Genomic DNA, 14,307 nt, shown 5'->3' on the forward strand with positions numbered 1-14,307 from the left:
CTCTTCTCAACACTCTTGCTTGTGTCTAGCCTAACAGCACGTCTCCCCTCATCTCACCGCCCCTGTGCGATGAGAATCATCGGGATCCTAATTTCTCTCTTCCTTGCCTCTTTGTCCTTCCTCTTCCTTTTCTTCTTCTTCATTCTTCTACTTTCAAGCTTTTAAACTCTGTTTCCCTCTCTTTTTATTCCAATCCTTCTTGTTGTAGTTCTAAGCTCTTTGATAGTCTCTTCATCGAAGTCAAAAGTTGGCTCTTCTCCATTGTAGATGCTTCAATGTCATCACCTGCCTGAGGTCTCTTCTTTCCTCCTTAAACAGTTCACACTCCATGAGCACATGGTTTGCGGTCTCCAGCTCTCCAACCAATGACGAACTGTATCAGGTAGTGGTCCATCTCCCACTTTTGCTGCAGTCTCCTTCTGATGTCCGGCATGTATTCGAAGGAGATCCCTGCCTTTTTCGGTTTCCTGCCAGCGCCTCTGCAATTCTTTCAGAGTCTCTTCCCGTCTCGCTGCGTTGCTCTCAGCGGCGTCCCTTCCTTCTTCCTTATTCTTCCACCTCTTCTCTTCTATTTGCAGGTCAATCGGTGTCACTCCTGCCAGCACTCTGATTGCGTCACGCGAGACCGTGTTGTATGCTTTTGCTATCTTCAGTATAACTCTTCTTGGCATGCTCAGCAATTTCCTCTTCAGTGCAGTTTTGGGAAATTTCCCCCCAGAACTCACTTCCGTACAACATCGCCGGCTCCATGCAACCTTTGTATAGCATCATAAGGTGCCTCCCTGTCATACCCCTATTGGATCTTGCCTGTCCTGCCAGTTTGGCGTAGACTCCTTTCATTTTCTCGCACACCTCCTCTACATGTTTCTCAAAACTCATCCTCTGCCATACTACCACTCCTAAGTACTTCATTTCCTTTTCGCAACGTATGAGAGAGAGAGAGAGAGAGTATCTTTAAAAAAGGTCATAACAAACTCAACATTTGAAAAGTTGTTTTAGACAGTTCCTTAAATGTATCGAAAGTCTTGCTGAAAACCACTCCTAATACATCTAATAATCTTAAGGACATTACTTTCTAAAGGATAGAACACAACGCGAAGCCAGTTTCCTGAAGAACTTTGGATATAAAATTAAATTTGTAAACTTATTGAGGTGAAACTTAATTAAATACTCTAATAGAATTACTGGAAATATCCAGAAACAAATAACTGATTGAAATCAACATACATAAACTAGTATCTATCAAGTATGCAAAGAAATGTTACATGAAATATAGTAATAACAAATTCCTATTTAAAACATACATCAAACCTAGGTCACCAGTAATTCATCTAAAGAAGGACACTCAGTACAAAATCTCGTTACTTCAAATTCGTTTTTGTAAGTTTTTTCGACTATTTAAAGTTTTAGTTGAATTTTTACATCTTTTTTTAAAACTTATATCTAGAAATTTTGATTTCATGATTTACCTTTTTTGTTACTAAATTTGTTTATTTTCTTGATATGTCATTATTAATTGATATCCCATTTCTATATTCTAGCACTTTTGAACTTGATGTAATTGTTTGTTTTTAATTTTGGTTAGTGTTATTCAGTTATGTTACTATATTTGTTAGTTACGTCTGTAAAGTCGTTATAGAGTGATTCAAAAAGAGCGCCGGGTATGAAACGGCTGGTAAAATTTCGTTTATCGGTTGGCAACAATGTTTGTTCTCGTTTCTATTTCCAGGAACATTCTGATTAAGTCCTCCTCCGTAGACTAATGGATATAGTCTCGGCTCTCTAACTGAGAGATCACGGGTTCAAATCCCGGGGAGGTCCAATCAGGCATAGACACGATTAGTGTACTTTGCAAATAAGTAGTGTAATAATAATAATAAACCAGTGTACATCGAAGCCAGCATAGCTTAAAGCTGAGGCTTAAAAGAGAAAAAAAAAACATTCTGATTGTTGGCACAGCTAGTAATTCTCTTGTTCTTGCATTCTGTCTCTAATAATGGAGAAGTTTACTTGTGCTCAACAATTATTAATCATTAAAACGTTTTATTAGAGTGGAGAGAATTATGCAGCTACTATCAGGCAACTTCGCGTTACTTTATGGCTTAAGGAAGTACCGAATTAATGAACAGTTTACAGCCCCGTGAAAAAGTTCTTTGAGACAGGTTCAAGAGTCTAAGTTCTGACGTCGTCATTCTGGCCTAATTGAGCCGAATATAACAGAGTGCCCAGCGAAATCAATATGTCGCCGTTCTCAAAAGTTTGGTTTGAAATGTTCTTCTTTACTGAGAACACTTCTGTACGATATAAAATATCACTCCTATAAAATTCAGTTGACGCAACATTTGAAACTGACAGATCACCAGAAGAGACGACAGTTTGTTGACTGGGTATTGGGAAAACGGCAGAAAGATGACAGTTTCGTAAACAAATCATCTTCAGGGATGAATTACACTTCCATTTAAATGTATTCGTTAACAAGCTGCCGTTTCTGGGGTTCAGAAAACGCTTGCACCATTAAAGAAAGGGAAAATGTACATCGAGTGACAGTTTGGTGCAGCTTTTGGTCGAGCGGCGTCATCGTCCCTTGTGTTTTGAAAATCAAGGACAGACCGTGAAAGTAAATGGGGGCCAATACCGTATGATGTCAGCAAGTTTTTTGACCTCATTTGGGTGGAATGGACATTTACGAGTTGTGGTTTAAGCAGGATGGTGCTACCTGTTACGCTGCCCACGAAACAATTATGTTGCTTCGTGGATGGTTCCAGGATCGCGTCATTTCTCGGAATTCCAACCATCAATGGTCACCAAGATCGTGTGACTTGACACTTGTGACTTTTATCTTGGGATTATCTGAAGTTATAGGTCTATGCAATAAACCCCAAATATCAGTGACTTGAAGGAGGAAATTCGAAGGGTTGTCGGCGAAATGGAAGTGAAAAACTTATGCGGTCATAGTGGTTTTCATGGACAGAGTTGTTGCGTGCCAACGCAGTAGAGGAGGACACATAATACATTACATCATTTTTCATACGTGAAATTGGAAGGTTATATTGACAATTTGATTTATTTATTTTTAGTTTGTATTGAAATAAATATCTTCATTTGATGTATAAAAACCGGCGCTCTTTTTCAATTATTCTTTACTATACTTACAAATGTATAATGGTTTATACCGTAAAATGAAATTTTTGAGAATATTGGTTCGTTCTAATTGCCATTTGGCTCTGTAGAGCTATTTTAAATTTACTTAGACGCTGGAATTTAAAAAACTAAATGGTCGAAATTACTTCTAGCTAGTAGTCTTAATTATAAGAAACGAAGGGTAGTATGTAACATTTATGTACTCCTCTTTGCAATCTTCCTTAGTATAATCTGCAGTGTTTAAGACAGAACTAATAGGCCGGTTGGGGCGGTCAATTCGACTCATAGTCTTATAGTAGAGAGGTGTTGATTTACGAATAACATCAAAGTTAGTTCTGTTATCACTCACAAATATCGGAAAACTTAAAACGTTCATACTTGTCGCAACTTGTAATCAGTTCCGATATTACATTCATTTTCCATCACGTACGCAGTTAATAATTTATATGAGTGTTTTAGAGGCTCAGATGTGAAAGCAATATTACTTTTGCTGGAACTAGGCTAGTTAATGTAGTATTTTTTCAAACTAGTCTATAGGGCTAAGTAATTTTATCGAGGTTCTTAACATAACCTATTCTCTAAACTTGGCTAACTGTGCCTTAAATAATACATTGCAGTTTTAATACGGTTTCTAGCTAAGAGTCCTACTTGGGCTGTATTTATTGTAACCAATGGATTTACAAGACTGCAACACAAAGGTAAGTTATGCTGTTAATTTATCAGGGAACTCTTGGATTAAGTTTGATTTGGCCAGTTTAGATATTATTCAGTGTTCTTAAAATTATATATGCCAATTAATTGTTCTGACCTGCTCCTAGTTTAGCAAGACAAAGTATGATAAGTGAACTCTGTTTTTATACATTTAATGTTATTGATATTTATTACATTGAATGACAGAACTATTAATCGATATCAACAATTCTAAAAACACTAAATGGCCACAGTATAATAAGCGGATACAATGTCAGTCGAATCACTGATATTCATGATATCTAAAACTACTGACACCAAAATGTCAAACAAATTATGTTATTGGTATTTCAAATTACAGTAAAGTTTAGCTGTTATTATATCTTGAAATGTAATAATTTAATGATGAAATGGAAAAAAAAACTGTCTAGAGTATGTATATTTTATAAAATATAACAAACAACACCATGTAACCTTAGTTACTATGTTAAGGATAAAAGTTGTCCCAACACCTTTTGACACAAACACATGTAAAATGTCTCGTACTTTTGGCCATTACTCAACTAACATACACATAATTTTACTTTGTTTGAATTAATTTGGAATGATAGTGTCGTAACTGTATTACGTTATTGGCTTTAGGATTGTATTATAGTGAATCTATTTTTTTGTCTGTAAGAAAAAATACAGGTATTTAATATTACAGAAATGGTGGGGTAGGGTACGATAAGCGGACCCAGTTTTATAATATCGAAATTGGCGAACGATATTACTTAATCACAACCATCGATATAATCAAATTATTATTGATTAATTATTTTGAATTATTAACTTAAATAGTCTATATCAACAGCTGTAAACACTTTAAAATAATACACGTAGGGTAATATTTTCCATTTTACATAAGTAATTTTAATTATTAAAATATATATATATATATATATATATTAAAATCTCCCGTCACAAAGCTAAATCCAAATTACTGAGCCAGTTTAGAGACCCATCCTCTAAACCACTCAGACCAGCCAGACCACCAGAAAACAATCGCAAAGGTTTACAATGTACTCAATTGTCTGAGAGTTTGCGCCACAATCACACGTCTGGTCGTCAGTAATACCCCACTTGAATTTTCCAGTGATTGCTTCTCCCAACCCTAGTTCGAAAACGATTCAATAAAACCCGTTCCTTTCGAGGAATTTCCAAGCCACCCGCTGCTTTCATAGGATCGGATATCAAGAACTTGTTCCGTCCATCGAATGATTCCCAGGATGACGCCCAGTTAGCATTAGGCGTAAAGTTCTCCTCTATCAACTGGGATGCTGTTCGTAGTGATGGCTTGCGTGATTTGAGCCGGCTATCTTGCTGAGGAAGGTCGCGCGTAACAGGCAATTCGGGATTGGACACGATCTTATTGAACTCTCTCAGAAGAGCCTCTTTGCGTCTAATCTCAGGTGGTGCTATATTCCTCAGCACTGGGAGCCAAGGTGTTGGTGTTGCCATGAGAGTTCCAGTAATTGTCCTCATGGCCCTATTAAGAACGACATCGACCTCTCGCACATGTGCACTATTTAAGCCACACAGGAGCACAATATTCAGCAGCGGAGTACACAAGAGACAAAGAAGTGGTACGCAGTACTTTAGCATTGGCTCCCCAAGTTGATCCAGCAAGATGCTGTACTATATTAGCCCTTGTTTTCAGCTTTGCTGCTGTCTTTTGAAGGTGACTTTTTAAAAGTGAGAGATCGGTCTAAGGTAACTCCCAGATACTGCGGATGTTCATTATGTTTCAATTTGACACCATCAAGAGTTATATTTAACTTGTAGTTCGCCAGTCTGTTATTTAGGTGGAAACATGATACTTCAGTTTTATTAGGATTTGGATTTAGCTTCCAGGCTCTAAAATAATCTGCGAGGACTGAAAGATCATCAGTGAGTGCCTGTTCTGTTTTCTTTATGTCATTATGTTGGTAGGCTAAGGCAATATCATCCGCATAAATAAACTTTCTGGATAACGTTGTTGGGATGTCGGCAGAGTACACGTTGAACAACAAAGGAGCAAAGTACTGAGCCCTGTGGAAGGCCGTTTTTAAGTTGCCTGAAAGAACTTTCCTCACGGCCAAGGCATACTTTTATAAGCCTGTCGCTAATCATTGAATTAAGAAGCCGCAGAAGGAAAGGGCAAGGAATTAGATTATAGAGCTTTACTAAAAAGCCTTTTCTCCAGACAGTGTCGTAAGCTGCAGTAAGGTCTATAAAGGCTGTAGAGGTTTTCGTTCTCCTTTCAAAACCATTCTCAATAAAAGTTGTTAGCGCAAGCACCTGGTCACAGCAGTTACGACCAGGTCTAAAGCCAGCTTGATCTATAGGAATGCTGGCATTGAGAATGGGAAATATTCTATTATAGATCAACCTCTCCAGCAGCTTATAACACACACTCAACAGGGCTATGGGCCTATAGCTCTCAATACGCTCTGGGTCTTTGTTGGGCTTCAAAACTGCGATTATTTTAGATTCTTTTAAATGCTGCAGGCAGGTTACCTGTAGCCAGTATTTCGTTGAACACTGTAAGAAGCCAGTATTTAACTTTGATTCCTGAGTACTTTAGGAATTCTGGGAAGACATCGATACCGGCTGCCTTCCCAACTGACAGAGCGGAGATGGCCACTTCAATTTCATCAAGTTCAAATGCTCTCAATATTTCCAACGGAGCTTGCCGACCGCTTTTAAATTCGTTTAACTTGTAGTTAACCAGCTTGTCAGATGGGTGGCGAACTGACTTGGACAAAGCAACAACACGCTTTGCTATTGCACAGGGTTTCGGATGTGACAAAGAACTGTTCGTCGAAGGCTTGCCGGTGGAGAGCTTTCTCAAGAGGGACCAAGCTTTACGGCTACTATGGGTGAAGTTAAGATTTTCCATTGTGTGTACCCACTTTTCTCTTCTTGCTTTGTCAAGAGATTGTAGCAGCCGATCAGCTGTTTCTGTGTTTCCCGGTGTCATTGAACTCACTGTAAAGGTCCTCACACTCTTGACTCCAACCTGGCACATAGCTCTTTCGAAATCCTCGTGGAATGCACAGTTTAGCAGTAGCCAGGACTAGCTTTGTGAACCGGTCATAGTTTCTTATTGTGGGAGGGATGAACCTGATGCCATCATCAAGTCTAGATGTAAAGGCTTTCCAATCAGCTTTGTTAAAATTCCAGTGAGGCCGAGGGAAGGATCTTACAAGAGGAATCTTGATTCCGACTGAAATAAGCACAGGCCTATGCTGAGAATGAGGAAAGGCACCAAGAACTTTCCTCCCAACTGCTAAAGGCTTAAGAGAGCGGGCACAAGAGCAAAAACATAGGTCTGGAGTATAACCACGATGCCAGCGGGCTGAATAAAAAGTGTGGGCGTCTTTGGCATCATGTATTAATATTAAGTTATTATTTTCAGCCCAACTAGTTAAACTCGTACCATTGTCGTCATCCGATGAGTATCCCCACGAGCTGTGATGACTGTTAAAGTCCCCAATGTAAAGGACGGGGTGTCCAAAATATGGGAAGTACTGTGTCAGACCATTGTCTATTAGGTGGTTTGTAGACATTTACTATAGTTGTTTCTGACACTTTCACCACCAGTACAAAAATATCGTCATCACAGCTCTTGTAAAATCGGGGACACATCATTCGATGCCCTGCCTAACATAAGTTGCCACTCCGTATTTTCTGTGGCCAATGGCTTCTACAAGTGTATATCCAGGGATATTGCCTCTTGCACAGGTGTTAGAATTCTCAATGTGAGTCTCCTGGAGTGCTAGGACATCGACGTTGTTCTTTATCATAATTTTGCTTAGGCACTCACATTTAGATCTGCTCAGACATATATTTAAAAGAGAGCCAATATTTAAAAAATCAGTATTTGTTTGGCCCTGAGAAGGACCGTTTTTTTGATTGGTCTTCGATAGCTGCCATAACTGGGAGATCACAAGATTGACGGTCCAGCTACCAAAAATTGCTGTTCGTTTAGCGTTATCCAGGGAGCACGTATAGCAAGCTACGGACGCGAACAACTTCAAACCCCCATTATTAAAAATGGCAGTCAATTTTAGAAAACTGCACGACACTGCTTTGAAAGATGATAGGACATAAATAAAATATATTGTTTTTGTGGCTTCATCGTGTTGGACTCGTACCGAAAACCCCATTATGGTCAAATTTATGGGAAAGAAACAACTGTAACTGTGAGAGGAGCAAATATGGTCGTATTCAGTTTTCCTATTTTTGTTATAATTACTTGTTTGATCACTGTAAATATTAAATTCATATTTTAATTTAAAACATATGATTGTTATTGGGGACTATAGATACTTTTATATCAATTGATAGTCTAGGATTTGAGATGCGAATATTAGCTATCGAAGACTACATTTTTTCGATATAAAAAAACCAGGTCTGCTTATCGTACCCTACCCGAAATGGTAATTGTGAAGTTAATGGCTGACCCGGCAAAATACGAGTTTCACATTATTAACTTATTGCTATAGTTCTCCTGAACAAAACATTATAAAGTTTCAATGAGTGAAAATTACAAATAACAAAGTTATAGAACATTAAAAACAGACCAGTAGATGGTGCATAACTAAATTGTTCTCACCACAGAACACTCAGATATGCTATTAGTATCAGATAACTTAACTCTGAAAATCATATATAACACAAAAATTATACAAGCACAGTACACAAATTAATATAAACACAAACTTATACTTCAATATTAAATAGAAATTTATAAAGTGATTTCCACCCCCTAAAATCATATATATATTTTGGACCAGGAGGATGAGCAGAATACGTTAATAACGTGAAAACTTGTAATTTGCCGGGTCGGTTGTTAACCTATAGATACTATAGAAATTAATATGGCTGCAGTATAACAAGTGGCCACCACGTCAATCGAATCAACTATCATATAGGCCTAGAAATATCTAAACTATCAAATATAAAAACATTCGACCTATAGATTTTCATAATAATCATTGCCAGCTGTTTTTATTTACCATAATAGTAATATTGTTCAAAATTAATTTAATTTAATAGAGTAAAAACATTTACGTAGTGAGTAGGCTAGTGACATTGGCAAGAACTGGTGATAAATGTGTGATTCTTGTCTCAGTTGTTTTAATCATTGAACAATGGTTTAAAAATAATGATCTAGATAGTAGTAATCCATCCAAGCATTTTTTTTTAGTGCTATCAGACATATTTAACCTGTAAAAGTAATCGTAAGTAAGCTGCACAAACATAGTATAAATGAAGTTTAGTTATTTTATATAATTTTAAATGGGTAGGGTACGATAAGCGGACCCGGTTTGTTATATCGAAGAATGTCTTCGATACCTAAAATTCGCATCTCAAATCCTAGACTATCAATCGATATAAAAGTATCTGTAGTCCTCAGTAACAATTATATGTTTTAAATTAAAATATGAATTTAATATTTACAGTGATCAAACAAGTAATTATAACAAAAATTAGGAAAACTGAAGATGACCATATTTGCTCAACTCACAGTTTACAGTTGTTTCTTTCCCACAAATTTCACGTTACAATGGAGTTTTTGGTACGAGTCCAACATGTTGCAGCCACAAAAACAATATATTTTATTTATGTCCTATCATCTCTCAAAGCAATGACGTGTAGTTTTTCTGAAATTGACTGCTATTTTTAATAATTAAAATTACTTATGTAATATATAATACTTATATAATTGAAATATTATAGAGAATGAGGCCCACTCTGTCTCCTAAGCTCAAATCACGTGAGCACTTGTCAACATTTTATATTTATATTGGTACGTATGTATTTACCTACTTATATAGCCAACTGCAAATAGTAGATAGGGACACAGTAGTCTTCTCGCCAACATAAACTTCCTTTTGGAAGCAGAAAACCAGAATCAATCGCCATAACAACATGTAATTTTCAAAGTAAAGTCTTATAAAGTCTGTTCTTTCTAATAATGTTATTCTTTTAGGTCCCGGTGAGAAAAATTCTTCTATAATAGTGACCTCTGGTTAATACCGAAGTGCCTTATTTTTATTGCAAAACCAATAAAAGTTTATGATTGTATAAAGTTTTATGGGCTGAGCATTAGCAAAGCCTGTCACTCGGAGGTGGGAAAACTTTCATTTGTCTGTATGTCTGACCTCACTATATCTAAAATTCTATAGTGTTATTCACGCCATGGGATTTCACTAAATGTTATTGAATGTATTTACATCAGTCTTATGGGTAACCATAATATTGTAACGAGAAAAAACAGAGTAAATAAATTTGTAAACAAACTCAGTACACTCATAAGAGATTTTGACATATATGTAACATACAGATACATGTAGCCTAACTATCGTAACTCATACAACATCATTTTACAGTGACGTTTTGTGTAGACTTTTATTATTTAAACACTGATATAAAATCCAATTTAATGACAAAAATGTGAAAGTATTATGTGGCAAGATATCTCGAAAAATATTTCATCTGTAGACTTGAAATTTTGTATGAAACTTTATTTATACATGGAAAGAACGAGTTCTATAATATAGCATATCTAACCATGGTATTTGGTTTTAAAAAGCGTATTTGTATGTTTCATTCAGTAGGCTAATCCAATTTCTTTTTGTTTGTGTGTAAACATTTATTTTCTCTTTGATTATCTGCCAGCAATGAAATGAGCTATAGGCTTGAAATTTTGTATTGAACCTCAGCGAAGCCTGTTACATAAACACATGGTGTGGCATACTTCTACTTTGTAGTATTTAGTGAATTAAAACATTTTGCATCTGGAATTTTTTTAAAGAACATTTTTTCTAGTCAATGAAAAAATATATTTATTTTTGTTTGTCCTAAGTACATTTTTCTCTATTACTTTTTTGTTACTCTTACATTTACATTTATTTTATTAAAAGATCCTAAGTTTATTGTTTTAAAAATGTATATTATGTTCAAGAGTTAAAATCATGAACTTATACCAAAGAATGAGAAAGTTACAGAAAAAATGAAAAATATTGCACAACAGCCAAAAAAGAGTCCAGTATTCTTCGGTAAACCCAGGACAAGAGTCACAGATATTTCTCAGAGACAAAGACAGATTTTTGTCTGATACCCAAAGGGTCCAACCCTTGATAATTTTGCTTAAAATTAATTCAAAACATTAAGTTAAATCATTTATGTAGTAGGTTTTTTAATAATAATCACAAGTACAATGTTGATGAATCTGCGTTATTTGTATATTATTTCAAGCTTTCAGACACGTTTATTCTTCAAAATAGTAGGAAGAAGTAAGTTTCTACACTGCTTTGTTTGTTACTTTTAATATATAGACTTAGATAGTTACAAGGACATTGAATTATTACTTTTTAAAATATAAAAACATAGCTGATCTATACTTTAACTGGAAATACCTACAGTATAAAATTAGATTGACGTTTTGGTTTTTTTTATTGTTGGGCATTTTAGATAATTTGAAATATTAACTGTTTGATTGTTGTAATGGCCGCTTATTGTGTTGCAGATATTATAATAGAGTCAATTTTGAGATACTAATAAAGTCATATAAACATTAAAAGTATAGAATGTTAATTACTTTGATTATTCTAATAGCTTAGTTTTTTTTACATATGTAGCCTTTAAATTTCAAAAATGTATCATACAAATAAGCCAGGTTCATATCTAATTAAATATTTACTGTGAAGGATTGACAGTTTTCTGAGCACGTCAAATTTATTTATGAGAAGAACATTGCATTTTTGCATAAAATAATGTCTTGTGATAACATGAGGGCATAGTTGATATTTATGTTTAAAATATATGAACCTTCATCTTTTAAAACTTGACGATACCATAATCTTTTGACATACCCAAATCTGTGAGAGGAATAATAACAGTGGGGCATACCCAAATCTGTGAGAGGAATAATAACAGTGGGGCATACCCAAATCTGTGAGAGGAATAATAAGTGTTGATCTATATTTTATCACTTCACTATAATATAGCAACATGCAAGTATATTGTTGTTTTTCTTACTACAAAAGTAAAGTATAGACCAGTAAACGTTATCAACAAATAAAAAGACACCTCCCTGTAAGACCCTGACAGGGCCTTATATTCCAAATTCATTATTCTTTAAACTATTTAAAAATTAAACTGTGGAAGAATTGATTTCCCTTTATCTTGCTCCACTTGAAAACTCATACATTTAAATCAACATTCATAACCAAGCATACGGAAATCTCTGATGAACCAAAATAAAAAGGTTTAATTTGAATTGAAGGCATAGTTTGTCTTCTAAAATATAGTGACTAAAAAAAATACTGTATTGTATACTGTGTTACTTTGAGATTATCTGCTCTTTTTTTTAATATGATCTTTAAAATTATTTTGTGATTACTGATGTGTGTTTTTCAGGTTACTCAAAAGAGGTCTATAACAGAGGACAGTAATGTGAAACGGAAAGAAAAAACTTAAAGCTAATCCTAGTACAAAGGTAACAAAATAATGGGCAGTATTATACTAAGGACTGTTATTGATTGTACTTTGTTTTTATACCGTTACCATTTATTTATCTCAGTTCTTCGCAGTATTAACTAGAGTTGTGTGTGTTTCCCGTGAGAGCTTTCCACTTCTCATAAGACATTGTTTTAGCATTCAATAAGATATAAAAAATAGCAAATATGTACAAAAAATTACTTGATTAATAGTTTTAGAAATTAAAACATTCACAATGACATGTACCCCATCAAATATATGTAATCTTCGACAGCTGATGTCACGTACCCTTCAGATACCTGACAAAGGGTACTAATAAATTATAAAATTTGTTTCGTCTTTGTCATTTTGTAGAACATAAACTATGATTTAAGTTAGTCTGACCAGTATTATAGATGGAAGAAACAATTATTTTTGTGTTTATAACATGAAACTCAAAAATGGTTTGAACTAATAGCTTTATTTGTGCATTAAAACATAGTATCCTTTGGAACTAACATCCAGGTATAAATAATCACAATGAAAGATAGTCAAAATCCCGTGGGATACACAATAAACGTTGAAAGAAGACATTTAGTTAATTTTTAACAAAATTTCAAAGCCCACACATTTTTTTATAATACCGAAACGTTTTACACAAGAAAGAAACATTATTTTATTACTGTACACTATACTGTATAAAAAAAGAAAAAAGGTCAGGACTAGTTGTCATGAACATGTTGAAATTAGCAATAAAATAGTGAATTATGGCATTGTTGTTGATATTTTATATCTCCTTAAAGATTTTCTAAATTTCCTAAACAAATGTTCAACATTATATTTCGCTTGGAAAATATTTCCATACAATCATTACCTTCCTAGATGTTGATATGTTTTTAGAAGAAGGCTTTCTTAAAACAAACATTCATGTTAGATATACCAACACTATGAAATACTAAATTATACTAGTTGCCATCCTACAGATGTAAAAAAGCATTCTAAAAAGTTTAGCCATTCAAGCAAAAGAATTTATGTAGCAGAGTCTGATTTCACGAGTTACATTAACAAATTAACTAACACATTCAAAAAGTTAAATAATCCTGATAAACTTGTAAAAAAATCAAATTAATAGGCCAAGAAATTTTAATTATAACAAATCTTTTCCTCTAGATGAACCTAAATTGACTACCAAATTCTACCCCGGACTTAACAAATTAAACCCTATAATTCTCTTATTCTACAATCATTGTTGGAAACTAAAAGATATATTTTCAAAACCACCTAGAGTCATCTTTAGAAGACCAACAAATCTTAAAAATATGTTTGTCCAAACCAATCTTAAAAACTGTTATAAATTAAAAGGCATTAATAATGTTGCTTTGTATACAAATGAAAATATAAATAGATTTAATTTGAAAAGGAGCGAAACTACTCATCAAGTTATGTTAAAAATTTAAATTTCCTTTAGGTTTGAGCATTTGTTAATTTCTAAAAAAATTTATTTTTTACTCTTTGGTAATTTTGATGAAACATCAACTGTGAGGTATTTGTTCACTGTTTATTTTTCAATTACAATTTTTCTTGTTTATTTTCTAGTTAGTTTATAATAATTCATTTTTGTTTAATATTTATTCAATGTTACATCTGAAGAAGTACTCTGGCAAGTACGAAAATTTATAATAGAGTTTACAAATATTTGGTAAAACTCATACATATTTGGTAAAAATATTTGGTAAACATTCTTGTACAAAGATATATTATATATATATATATATATATATATATATTATATATATATTTAAATTAATTCACACTGTTATATTTAAATACCATTGTTTTAGAAATTGATTGAAAGATGTACAAGAGAAAAGAATGATCTCACAGATAGCTTCAAAATGTACTCACAGACTTTTTCAAGAATTTGCTCGAAAATACCACTTGGTTCAAGAAAATTTCCTGAAGTAG

The 14,307-nt window shown here is 34.1% G+C and overlaps 1 long non-coding RNA gene across 1 annotated transcript; it reads left to right on the forward strand.

The window, feature by feature from the left end:
- Positions 1 to 3,417: 3,417 nt before the first annotated feature.
- On the forward strand, positions 3,418 to 12,329 carry LOC124374288. The gene is made up of 2 exons (XR_006923539.1): positions 3,418 to 3,839; positions 12,283 to 12,329. It is a non-coding gene; the product is annotated as an uncharacterized LOC124374288 (long non-coding RNA).
- Positions 12,330 to 14,307: the final 1,978 nt, after the last annotated feature.

The sequence above is a fragment of the Homalodisca vitripennis genome, unplaced genomic scaffold (assembly GCF_021130785.1).
Source record: "Homalodisca vitripennis isolate AUS2020 unplaced genomic scaffold, UT_GWSS_2.1 ScUCBcl_7758;HRSCAF=15567, whole genome shotgun sequence".
Classification (NCBI taxonomy): domain Eukaryota; kingdom Metazoa; phylum Arthropoda; class Insecta; order Hemiptera; family Cicadellidae; genus Homalodisca; species Homalodisca vitripennis.